The following is a 10,835-nucleotide window of genomic DNA, read 5'->3' on the forward strand; positions in this document are numbered from 1 at the left end:
TCATAAATAACGAGAAAATATCTTTCTACAAAAGACTCTTCCCAGGGCTCCCTTTATGTCTCTGTTCCTCAGGCTGTAGATGAAGGGGTTCAGCATGGGCGTCACCACAGTGTACATCATAGCCATAACCATCTCCTTCACAGTAGAATTATCAGCTGATGGGAATAAAGAGCAATAATTGTCCCAAAGAAGAGTGACACCACAGCCAGGTGGGAGCCACAGGTGGAGAAGGCCTTGCGCATACCTCTAGCAGAAGGGACCTTGAGGATGGACAACACAATTCGTGCATAGGACATGATGATGAGTAGAAATAGGATGACAACAATGAGCCCTCCAATAATAAATACCACCAAGTCATTAACTCGCGTGTCAGAGCAGGACAGCTTCAGCAGAGCAGACATGTCACAGAAAAAGTGAGGAATCACATTGTCAGCACAAAAACACAACCTGGCCATGAGCAGAGTGTGTAACATGGCATGCAACGTGGTCAGCCCCCAGGGTAGTGCCAACATGGAGAGACAGAGCTTGGGGCTCATGATGGTGGTGTAATGCAGGGGGAAGCAGATGGCCATATAGCGGTCATAGGCCATGGCCACAAGGAGGAAGCTCTCCAGGTCTCCAAAATCAGGAAGAAGTACATCTGGGTCAGGCAGCCTGTGTAGGGGATGGATGGGACTTGGCTCTGCATGTTCTGCAGCAACTTGGGCATTGTGACAGAGGAGAAGCAGAGGTCAGAGAAGGACAAGTTACTGAGAAACAAATACATGGGCGTGTGGAGCTGAGAGTCCAGGCGAATCAGGAAAATGATGAGGAGGTTCCCCAGGACGGTGGTAAGATACATGACCAGGAACTGGGCATAGAACAGGTTTTTCCATTTTGACTCCATGGACAGGCTCTGGAGGAGGAACTCTGTGATGGCAGTTTGATTCCTTCCTGTCATATCTGTCTCCAGTGCCTTGAAGTAAAAATTATAGTGTCCATTAACACCCGAAATTAAAAATGAACACATTTATATGATACATGATGTTGTAGGTACTCTGCAAAAATATTTTACATCATCTTTTCACAATAATTACAATCTCTATATTTCAAATCTCTACAATCAGAAACTCTGATTGAAAGTGACTCATTTTTTTTTACTTTGCTTTAATACATAATAATGTTCTAACTTTTCTGAAACACTCTCATCCATTAGCTTCTAAGACACATAATGTATCAGTTTTCCTCATACCTGCCTGGCCAGGCAGCCTCAGTAACTATAATGGTCTCCTGCTCAGTCAAAATCTTACATGATGATGTTCCTCAGGGCTTTTTCCTAAACCCTGTTCTAGGAAAGACTTCGATTACCATTTAAACTTCAGGTGTACATGTCCCTCTACTCTATAAGAGTATACACAGTTGCTTAATGATTTTCTTCCTTTGGCTGTATCACAGCATGTGAAGCTCAATAGATCCCTAGAGCAAATCATGACCTTACCTTGCTCCTCTTCCCCTCTCCACCTCCTCTGATTCCCCACATCTCATTAAAAGAGCTCCAGGCTCTCCAGCCATAAACCTGAGGAATTTCTTTCATTCCCACCTTTCTCTCATCATCAACATCCACTCCTTCACAAGTCTGATAGATTCTGCAACGTAATTCCCATTCATCCATTCCTTTTCTCCACTTTTACTACCCTAAAGCAACTGACCTCCTACCTTATTTATACTATTGAAACAGTCTCACTGTGGAACTCTAAGATGAAAATCTGATCATCATTCTCCCTACAGTCCCTAAGAACAACGGATCCTCATTGTTCTTAAGATAAAGGCAAAATTCCTTTCAAATAATGCTTCATCTTTTTCATCCATCCAGAAAAGGAGAATATAGCCAATAATATTGGGAAAACTGTGCATGGTGACAGATGCTTAACTAGAGGTAGTGTAGTGATCACATTGTAAGGTATATAAATGTCAAATCACTATATTGTACACCTGAAACTAATATACTATTTTATGCCACATATATTTAAATTAAGAAGTGACCCTTTCTGCCACCATAGTTTCATCTGGCCCCCCAATTGCACTCACATTCTTCTCTCCATCAATGCTGGACGTCAATGTCACAACTTCTTGCCTCCAGCCTTTTGCACTTGCTGTTCCTCTTGCTTGACATTTTCCTTCCTCTGCTCTCTCTTCACCTGGCTAGCCCTTACTTACCTCCCAGGTATATTACATGTCACTTACTCAGCTAAACCTTTCCTGTCTCCCAGACCAGATGAGAACCACTGCTGTGTTGCACATCACACTGTGCTTGCTCCCATAGCCCTGAAAGCCATTGAATTATTGGTTTCTACCTGATCCTTGCTAGATTGTAAGATCCATACAGGAAAGGCCATGTCAGCTCATGACTCATTGTGGCTGAGACATGTATCCAACTTTAAAGGTAGCAGGAGTCCTTTTAAGTAGGAGTCACTACAACTACTAAATTTTCCCAGAGCAAGAAGTCTCTAGCCTCAAGCATTTAACACTGGATATGACACTTTATTATAGAATTTATGAATGTGATCTTATGCCCATGGAAAATGTTAGGGTACCTCAGATTCACTACTCTTTCCATTAATATAGATGATAAAGATAATAGAGCTAAATAGCTAGCTAGATAGATATGTAGATAGATAGATAATCACGTCTCCTATTCTATACAACCCTACACCAAAGGAGCCCTTTATCCTAGAGAAATCTAGATCCTGGAGGAACTCATTAAAGGCAAAGTAATTATCCAGGACAGCCGTGGGCAAACTATGGCCTGCGGGCCGGATCCGCCCCTTCGGCTGTTCTATCCGGCCCGCAGAGCCGAAAGAGCTGAGTGTTCTCTTGCTCTCCCCTCCGCTCCTTCACCAGCAGCAGTGTTAACATGGCAATGTCTGGAAACAGGGCCGCAGCTCCTTCTTCTGAGTGGGCGGATTTATATCCGCCCATTCAGTAGAAGGAACAACCTCTCAATCCTCCAGAGGCTCCTTGTAATGCCCGCGGACGTGTCCCCTGACATCACCCTGGGAATGCGTAGACACGTTATCATGGTGATGTAGGGAGACACGCCCCTGGAGAGCACAGTATCAGAGCATTAGCTAAAAAGAAGACCAACAACACTGTTCCCACTGAAGTTGATGTTTTAAAGACCAAAAACCTTTCAACCCAGTCTACATTGCCATCTACATCTACGTCCCGGGCATAATTTGGAAGTTGCACTAAAGAAAATGTTTAATTTACTGTTTACACATTTTGTTCTTTTCTATTTGTTTTAGTTTTCAATTATTTTATTATATTTAAGTTTAATTTGAAAGACTTTTGTACCTTTCCTTTGTTAGGCAATTTTATTTTGCCTTTGCCATCTTCAATATAAGGTATGTTATTGTGCTATGATTCCTCCATTTTTTGAAGTTTCAAATTATAATAATTAGTGTTTACATTCTTCTTGTTAAAATGTTTGAAATGAATAAAACTATTGAAATAAAAAAAAAAGACCGTACCCTTTTATGTAATGATGTTTACTTTGAATTTATATTAGTTCACACAAACACTCCATCCATGCTTTTGTTCCAGCCCTCCGGTCCAGTTTAAGAACCCACTGTGGCCCTCAAGTCAAAAAGTTTGCCCACCCCTGTTCTAGGACAATGATGTCAGAGTCTTGGAACAGTGACTCGTTATAGTCACTGATTACACATGACTATACTTTGGGGGAAACTGAGGAAGGAGAGAAGCTCATGTATGGACGATTCAACACTACCTGTTTAATGGACATTAGGCCGGTGGGGCTGAAGCCTACATTTTCAGAGGTGAAGGAAAATGGTTGGAGAAGCCAACTAGCAGGGACCAGAGTGTGAATATCCTAAAATAACTCAGGAGTGTAGGAGGCTTTACCTGATAATATTTTGAAAATATTATCAGGGTGGTAGAATCTCTCACTATAACTCAATTACCCATAAACATAGCCAAGGGGAGAGATACATCTGCAGCTAACAATGATTAGATCTCTATGGCCCAATTATATGCACATATATGGCAAAGACTGGAATAAGAGAAAAGATAAACTCTCCCAAATCATGTTCAATCTTCCTCAACCCAATATTGAAAAAGAAATCCAGTTTGAATCCCATTGAGGTACCTCCATCTCCTTACTTCTCTAAGAAAACCTTAATGCATCCACCACCACCATCATCTTTTCTACTCTACATATGTGTCAGATTAACTCCTAGTCTCCAGTTCCTTCTTAAGTTGCAATTGATCACTACAGCATGGTTGACATTTATAACTCCTTCTTTCACCACACATTCCATGTTCTCCTTGGCCATAATCTCAGCTGGATGGGGTTCTTTACATAGTGATGTCATATAAACCTTCATTCTCAGGGAATCTGCATCCTCATTAACCGTACCTTTATTAGGTTGTTATAGTTTTCATTAACATGTATTTTTAGACATGAAAATATGAAGTGTCACCCATAGCATATCTCATAATTTCAGATATGGTGCTCTCTGATTCAGTTGTGTAGAGCATCCTTGTTTTTCATCCATAATAATTATCACCACCATGGTCTTTATCTATTGATTCACATAAGAACTGAAAAATGTCCAGGTGGTAGGCTCAACTTCTCTATCAATGAAACCATTGTTTTAAGCACTACTCCCTTGAGAAACATTTGAGACACTTCTTGTGTGCTATTTTTAATTCTCTCAGACTTATCTCTTCTTCCAGCCACAGCTGCAGTAACCACCTCTGCACTGACTTCAACTAGCTTTGGAGGATGCAACCTGAGATCACTTCACCTTGTTTTTGCTCTACATCCTCCTGACTTCTGCTCTCAGGCTTCTCTGACAACATGAAACAGGATGTCATGGAAAACTTTCTTGGTACACATTAAAATATTTTGGTATCTGATCCATGTTGAGTGAATTGTACAGAGTGTGAGATATGAATTGAGATTCTTTTTTGCATATGAAAGCCCAATCTTTCAAATACTGATGGTTGAAAAGACTATTTTCCACTGAATTGTCTTTACATCTTTGTCAGTGATCAATGGATGATACATGAGTCGATCTATTTCTGAGCTCTATATGCTCTTCTATATTCTCTATACCTAACTATTTTTCCTGTTTTCTCTAATACCACAATTTCCTGATGATTTTAGCTTAACATTAAGTCTGGAAACCAGGGCATTATGAGTCCTCCTACTTTGCTCTTTGTTTCTAAAATGAACTTTGCTTTTTTAGTTTCTTGCCTTCACATATAAATTGTATAATCAGATTGTCTATTAGTAAGAATTCTAATGAAATTGTGTTGAATCTCTAGATCAGTATCAGAAATTTCCATATTCTTTTTTAAAATATGTTTTTATTAATATCAGAGAGGTAGGAAGTGGGAGAGAGAAACATCAATGGTGATCAGCTGACTCTGGGTGATGGGCACACAATGCAATATTCAGATGATGTATCATAGAATTATACCTTTGAAGGCTATATAATTTTATTAACCACTGTCACCCAATAAATTTATTGTTTTAAGTTTTCTCTCTATGTTTTCTTCAAAGAATTTTACAGTTTCAGATCTTGCCTTTAAGTCCTTAATCTATTTTTGAATTGATTTTTGTGTATGCTAAACGATAGGGGTCCAGCTTCATTCTTTTTCTTGTAGATACCAAGTTTTCCCAGCTCCAGTTGTTGAAGAGACTTTCCTTTCCCCAATGCATGTTCTTGGCACCTTTGTCAAAGATCAGTTGATTGCATATATACCTGCATATATTTCTGAGTTCTCTATTCTGTTCCATTGTCTATATGTCCATCTCTATGCCAGTATCTTAAAGTTTTAATTACTATAACTTTGTAATATGCAGGGTGGGGGAAAGGTAGGTTTATAGTTGTTTATATGGGAAATAACAGAATAATAAGTAAGTAATAATACAAGAATAACCCACATACTCACAACTGTAAACCTACTTTTGCCCCTCCCTGTAGTTTGAAATAAGGAAGTGTGATGCCTCTAGTTTTGTTTTCTTCCTCAAGAATTCTTGGCTTTGTGATGTCTAATGTGGTTCCATATGAATTTTAGAATTTTTTTCTATTTTGTTTAAAGAAATGTAATTGGGATTGTGATAAGGATGGCAGTGAATCTATATATCACTTTGGGAATATGGATGTTTTAGTATATTAATTCTTCAATTCCACGAACATGTCATGTTTGTACATTTATTTATGTCTTCTTTAAATTCTTTCAGCAGTATACAAGTCTTTCACATCTTGGTTAGGTTTATTCCTAAGTACTAATTGGTGCTACATCAAACTTAAAAGCTTCTGTACACCAAAGAAAACAATACACTGAAAAGGTCTCCTGCAGAATAAGAGAAAAATATTTGCAAACCATCTACCTGATGAGGAATTAATGTTCAAAACATAGGAGATTCTCCCAGAACTAAATAGGAAAAATATAATTATGCCTCTTAAAAAAGGGAAAAGTGCTTCTCCAAAGAAGACATACATAGGTCTCCAGATATATGAAAAAGGGGCTAAATATTACCAATCTTAAGAGATGCAAATCAAAATCACAATGAGATATAACCTTACACCTGTTAGGATGGATGGATATTATTTTTAAAAGATGAGTGTTGGAGAACATGTGGGGGAAAGTAAACACTTATACACTGGTGGTGGGAACATAGAATGCTGCAGTCACTATGGAAAACAGTAGGGAAGTTTCTCAAAAAATAAAAACAAAACTACCATATGATCCAAAAATCTCAGTTCTGGGATGAGTATATACACTGAGTGGCCAGATTATTATGATCTCTGAATGCATAATAATCTGGCCACTCAGTGTATTTGTATCTCAAATGGGTACCAAAAGTATTCTAGACTTTTGCTGGAGATCTACCACCTATTTGCCCTGAGCTTTCTATCAGCCAGTGCAAAGGGGAAAACTGATCAGGTGCACGATTTATAGTATCTTTCACATCAAATAAATGAAGTACTCAAGAGAAGTACACTGAGTGGCCAGATTACTATGCCTTCAGAGATCATAATAATCTGACCACTCAGTGTATATATCCAAAGAAAATTCAATCGTGATCTCAAAGAGATATCTGCACTGCTGTGTTCACAATAGCCAAGATGTGGCAACAACCCAAATGCCCATCAATACATGAATGAATAAAAAAATGTGGCATATGCATGCAGACAGTGGAATATTGCCCAACTTTTAAAAAATAACCTTGACATCTGTGACAACATGGATGAACATTATGATAAGTGAAATAACCCTATTACAGAAAACAGATACTGCATGATTCCACCTATATGAGGTATTTAAATTAATAAAAATCATAAAAGGACAGAATAAAGTGGTGGGTGTCAAGGACTGAAACAAGGGGGAAATTAGAAAGAGGTATCAATAGGTAATAAAATAAAAATTCTTTTGTGTAAGATGAGTAACTTCTAAGATCTGTTGTACAATATAGTACCTATGGCTAATATTACGGTATTGTGCACTCTAAATTATGTTAAAAGGATAGAACTTATGTTAAGTATTCTTAAAAATTAAAGAAAGACCCACTAAAGTATACAAGAAAATTCTTGGAGGTGATGGATATGTTTAGTTGTGGTGCTATATCTTGAGTGTATGTACAGTATATGTCCAAATTCATTAAGATGTATACTTTAATGTGTAAAATATTTATAAACTTTACCTTAATAAAGCTGAAAATGGAATATAAAAAACAAAATTGATGAAATATAAAGAGTTCATTTTAGCATATCAAGATTAAGGTGTTTATAGAGTACTTGAAGTGGAGATATCTACTATGAAGATGAAAATAAAAATTAAGAAATGGGAAGGTCTAGACTGAAGATAAAGATGTGGAGGTAAGAATAGATGAGAGGATTCAAATTATGGGTTTAGATGCTACCACTTAAAGGGGAGAATACGGGAAAATAGACCCAGTTGTAAACCTAGACAGTGCCATACGTGGAGCTCAAGCTGAAAAATGAAGGCCTGCTCCCCTTATTTCTGATGAGGGAGGAAATAAGAAACCCTAAATTCAGACCTACTGGGATATTAAGTAAGTTCAATACTAACCCAATCTGGGACCCTAGCAAGTCATCAAATTACATTTTTAAATCTTTTAAATGGTGGTAAATTCCATAAAAAGGAGCAGAATTCATCACAAGAGTAGATGAAGATCATGGATATAAAAGTTGTTGATAAATTCCAAAATATTAAACAAGAGTGAGGTTTCCTTAAACACTAGCCTCCTTCCCCAGAACTGAGGAAGGAACATTTAGGATTCGAGGTATGAGCTAGCTCCCAGGTAAAGACAAACTAAACTATGTAGCACAGGATATAGAAAATCCATTTATGTTAGCTTCAATTCAAAAGAAAGGAAAGTAAATCAGATGACTCATGTTTAAAAGACAGGATATTGTGAACACTTGCTGAGGAAGACATAAGTTAAGAATTTGTAGTCAACAAGAAAAAGTCCAGTTCAGCAGAGGTAATCAAGAGAGTGAGAAATTTGAACTTTATTCAATAGTGGCAAGTATTTTTAAAGAACAGTTTGGTTCAAAAAAAAACACATGACAGATTACTTCTTAATAACTGGAGGTGTATAGATTGGTTCAAAGTTTTTAAAACTTTGGTTCAGTATCACATGGATAATAAAGAGGAAGGCTTTGCTAACAAGTAACTGAGATCCCCTTTCCAAGTTTAACTATGCACCTCCACTTCATCTCTTTCACTTACTGTACAATTGTTTAGAATGTAATTTTTAAAAGATCAATAGTAAGAAAAAAAAGTGTGGCTTGATATCCACATATTAATATCAATATGTCTACTGGATAAAGTAATTCAAAAATAATAAGCTTTACCATCATACAGAAATAGAAGATTTCTTTTTGATAAGACTCTTCCCAGGGCTCCCTTCATATCTCTGTTCCTCAGGCTGTAGATGAAGGGGTTTAGCATGGGCGTCACCACAGTATACATCATAGCCATGACCATCTCCTTCACAGTAGAATTATCAGCTGATGGGCATAAATAGAGACCAATAACTGTCCCATAGAACAGCGACACCACAGTCAGGTGGGAGCCACAGGTGGAAAAGGCCTTGCTCATACCTCTAGCAGAAGGGACCTTGAGGATGGACAACACAATTCGTGCATAAGACATGATGATGAGTAGGAACGGGATGATGACAGTAAGCCCTCCCATGATAAATATCACCAAGTCATTGACTCGAGTGTCAGAGCAGGACAGCTTCAGCAGAGCAGACATGTCACAGAAAAAGTGAGGAATCACATTGTCGGCACAAAAACACAACCTGGCCATGAGCAGAGTGTGTAACATGGCATGCAACGTGGTCAGCCCCCAGGACAGCGCCACCAGGGAGAGACAGAGGTTGGGGCTCATGATGGTGGTGTAGTGCAGGGGGAAGCAGATGGCCACATAGCGGTCATAGGCCATGGCCACAAGGAGGAAGCTCTCCATGCTTCCAAAAAACAGGAAGAAGTACATCTGGGTCAGGCAGCCTGTGTAGGGGATGGATGGGACTTGGCTCCGCATGTTCTGCAGCAACTTGGGCATTGTGACAGAGGAGAAGCAGAGGTCAGAGAAGGACAAGTTACTGAGAAACAAATACATGGGCGTGTGGAGCTGAGAGTCCAGGCGAATCAGGAAAATGATGAGGAGGTTCCCCAGGACGGTGGTAACATACATGACCAGGAACAGGGCATAGAACAGGTTTTTCTGCTCTGACTCAATGGGCAGGCCCTGGAGGAGGAACTCTGTGATGGCAGTTTGATTCCTTCCTGTCATATCTGTCTCCAGTACCTTGAGGAAGAAATAATAGTATCCATTAACACCTGAATTTAAAATGAACACATTTCTATAATACATGATGTTGTAGGTACTTTACAAAAATATTGTACATCACCTTTTCACAATAATTACAATCTCTGCATTCCAAACATCTATATTGAGAACCTCTATGATAAAAAAAAAGGACTTATTTTTTTTTACTTCTCTTCAATACATAATAATGTTCCAACTTTTCTAAAACACTATCATCCATTAGCATCTGAGACACATAATGTATCAGTTTTCCTCATACCTGCCTGGCCAGACAGCCTCAGTAACTGTAATTGTCTTCTGCTCACTGGAAATCGTGTTTATTTTAATATATAATTTTTATTGATTTCAGAGAGAAAGAGAGAGGGAGAGAGAGATAGAAACATCAACGATGAGAGAGAATCATTGATTGACTGCCTCCTGCACACCCCTTACTGGCGACTGAGCCTGCAACCCAGGTATGTGTCTTTGACTGGAATTGAACCTGGGACCCTTCAGTCCATGGCTGATGCTCTATCCACTGAGCCAAACCGGCTAGGGCTCAGTCAAAATCTTACATGATGATGTTCCTCAGGGCTTTTTCCTAAACACTGTTCTCTTATAATTCTACATATATTACCAAGAAACACTTATCTACTTCAAAGGCTTTGATTACCATTTAAACTTCAGATATATATATGTCTCTCTAATCTATAAAAGAGTATATGCAGCTGTTTAATGATTTTCTTCCCTTGGATGTATCACAGCATTTTAAACTCAATAGATTCCAAAAGTAAATCATGACCCTACCCTGCTCTTCTTCCAATCTCTTCCTCCTCTGATTCCCCACATCTCATTAAAAGAGGTCCAGGCTCTCCTGCCATAAACCTGAGGATTTTCTTTCATTCCCACCTTTCTCCCATCATCAGCATCCACTCCTTCCACAAGTCTGATAGATTCTGCCACTTAATTCCCATTCATCCATT

The 10,835-nt window shown here is 38.6% G+C and overlaps 2 pseudogenes across 2 annotated transcripts; both read right to left on the bottom strand.

Moving 5' to 3' along the window:
- LOC308253976 (olfactory receptor 1E2-like) lies at window positions 1-940 on the bottom strand (annotated as a pseudogene). Its single transcript has one exon. The product of its transcript is annotated as an olfactory receptor 1E2-like (transcript).
- Window positions 941-8,893: 7,953 nt separating this feature from the next.
- On the bottom strand, window positions 8,894-9,837 carry LOC308253970 (olfactory receptor 1E5-like; annotated as a pseudogene). Its single transcript has one exon. The product of its transcript is annotated as an olfactory receptor 1E5-like (transcript).
- Window positions 9,838-10,835: the final 998 nt, after the last annotated feature.

This window comes from Plecotus auritus (genome assembly GCF_963455305.1).
Source record: "Plecotus auritus genome assembly, chromosome: 7".
Lineage (NCBI taxonomy): Eukaryota > Metazoa > Chordata > Mammalia > Chiroptera > Vespertilionidae > Plecotus > Plecotus auritus.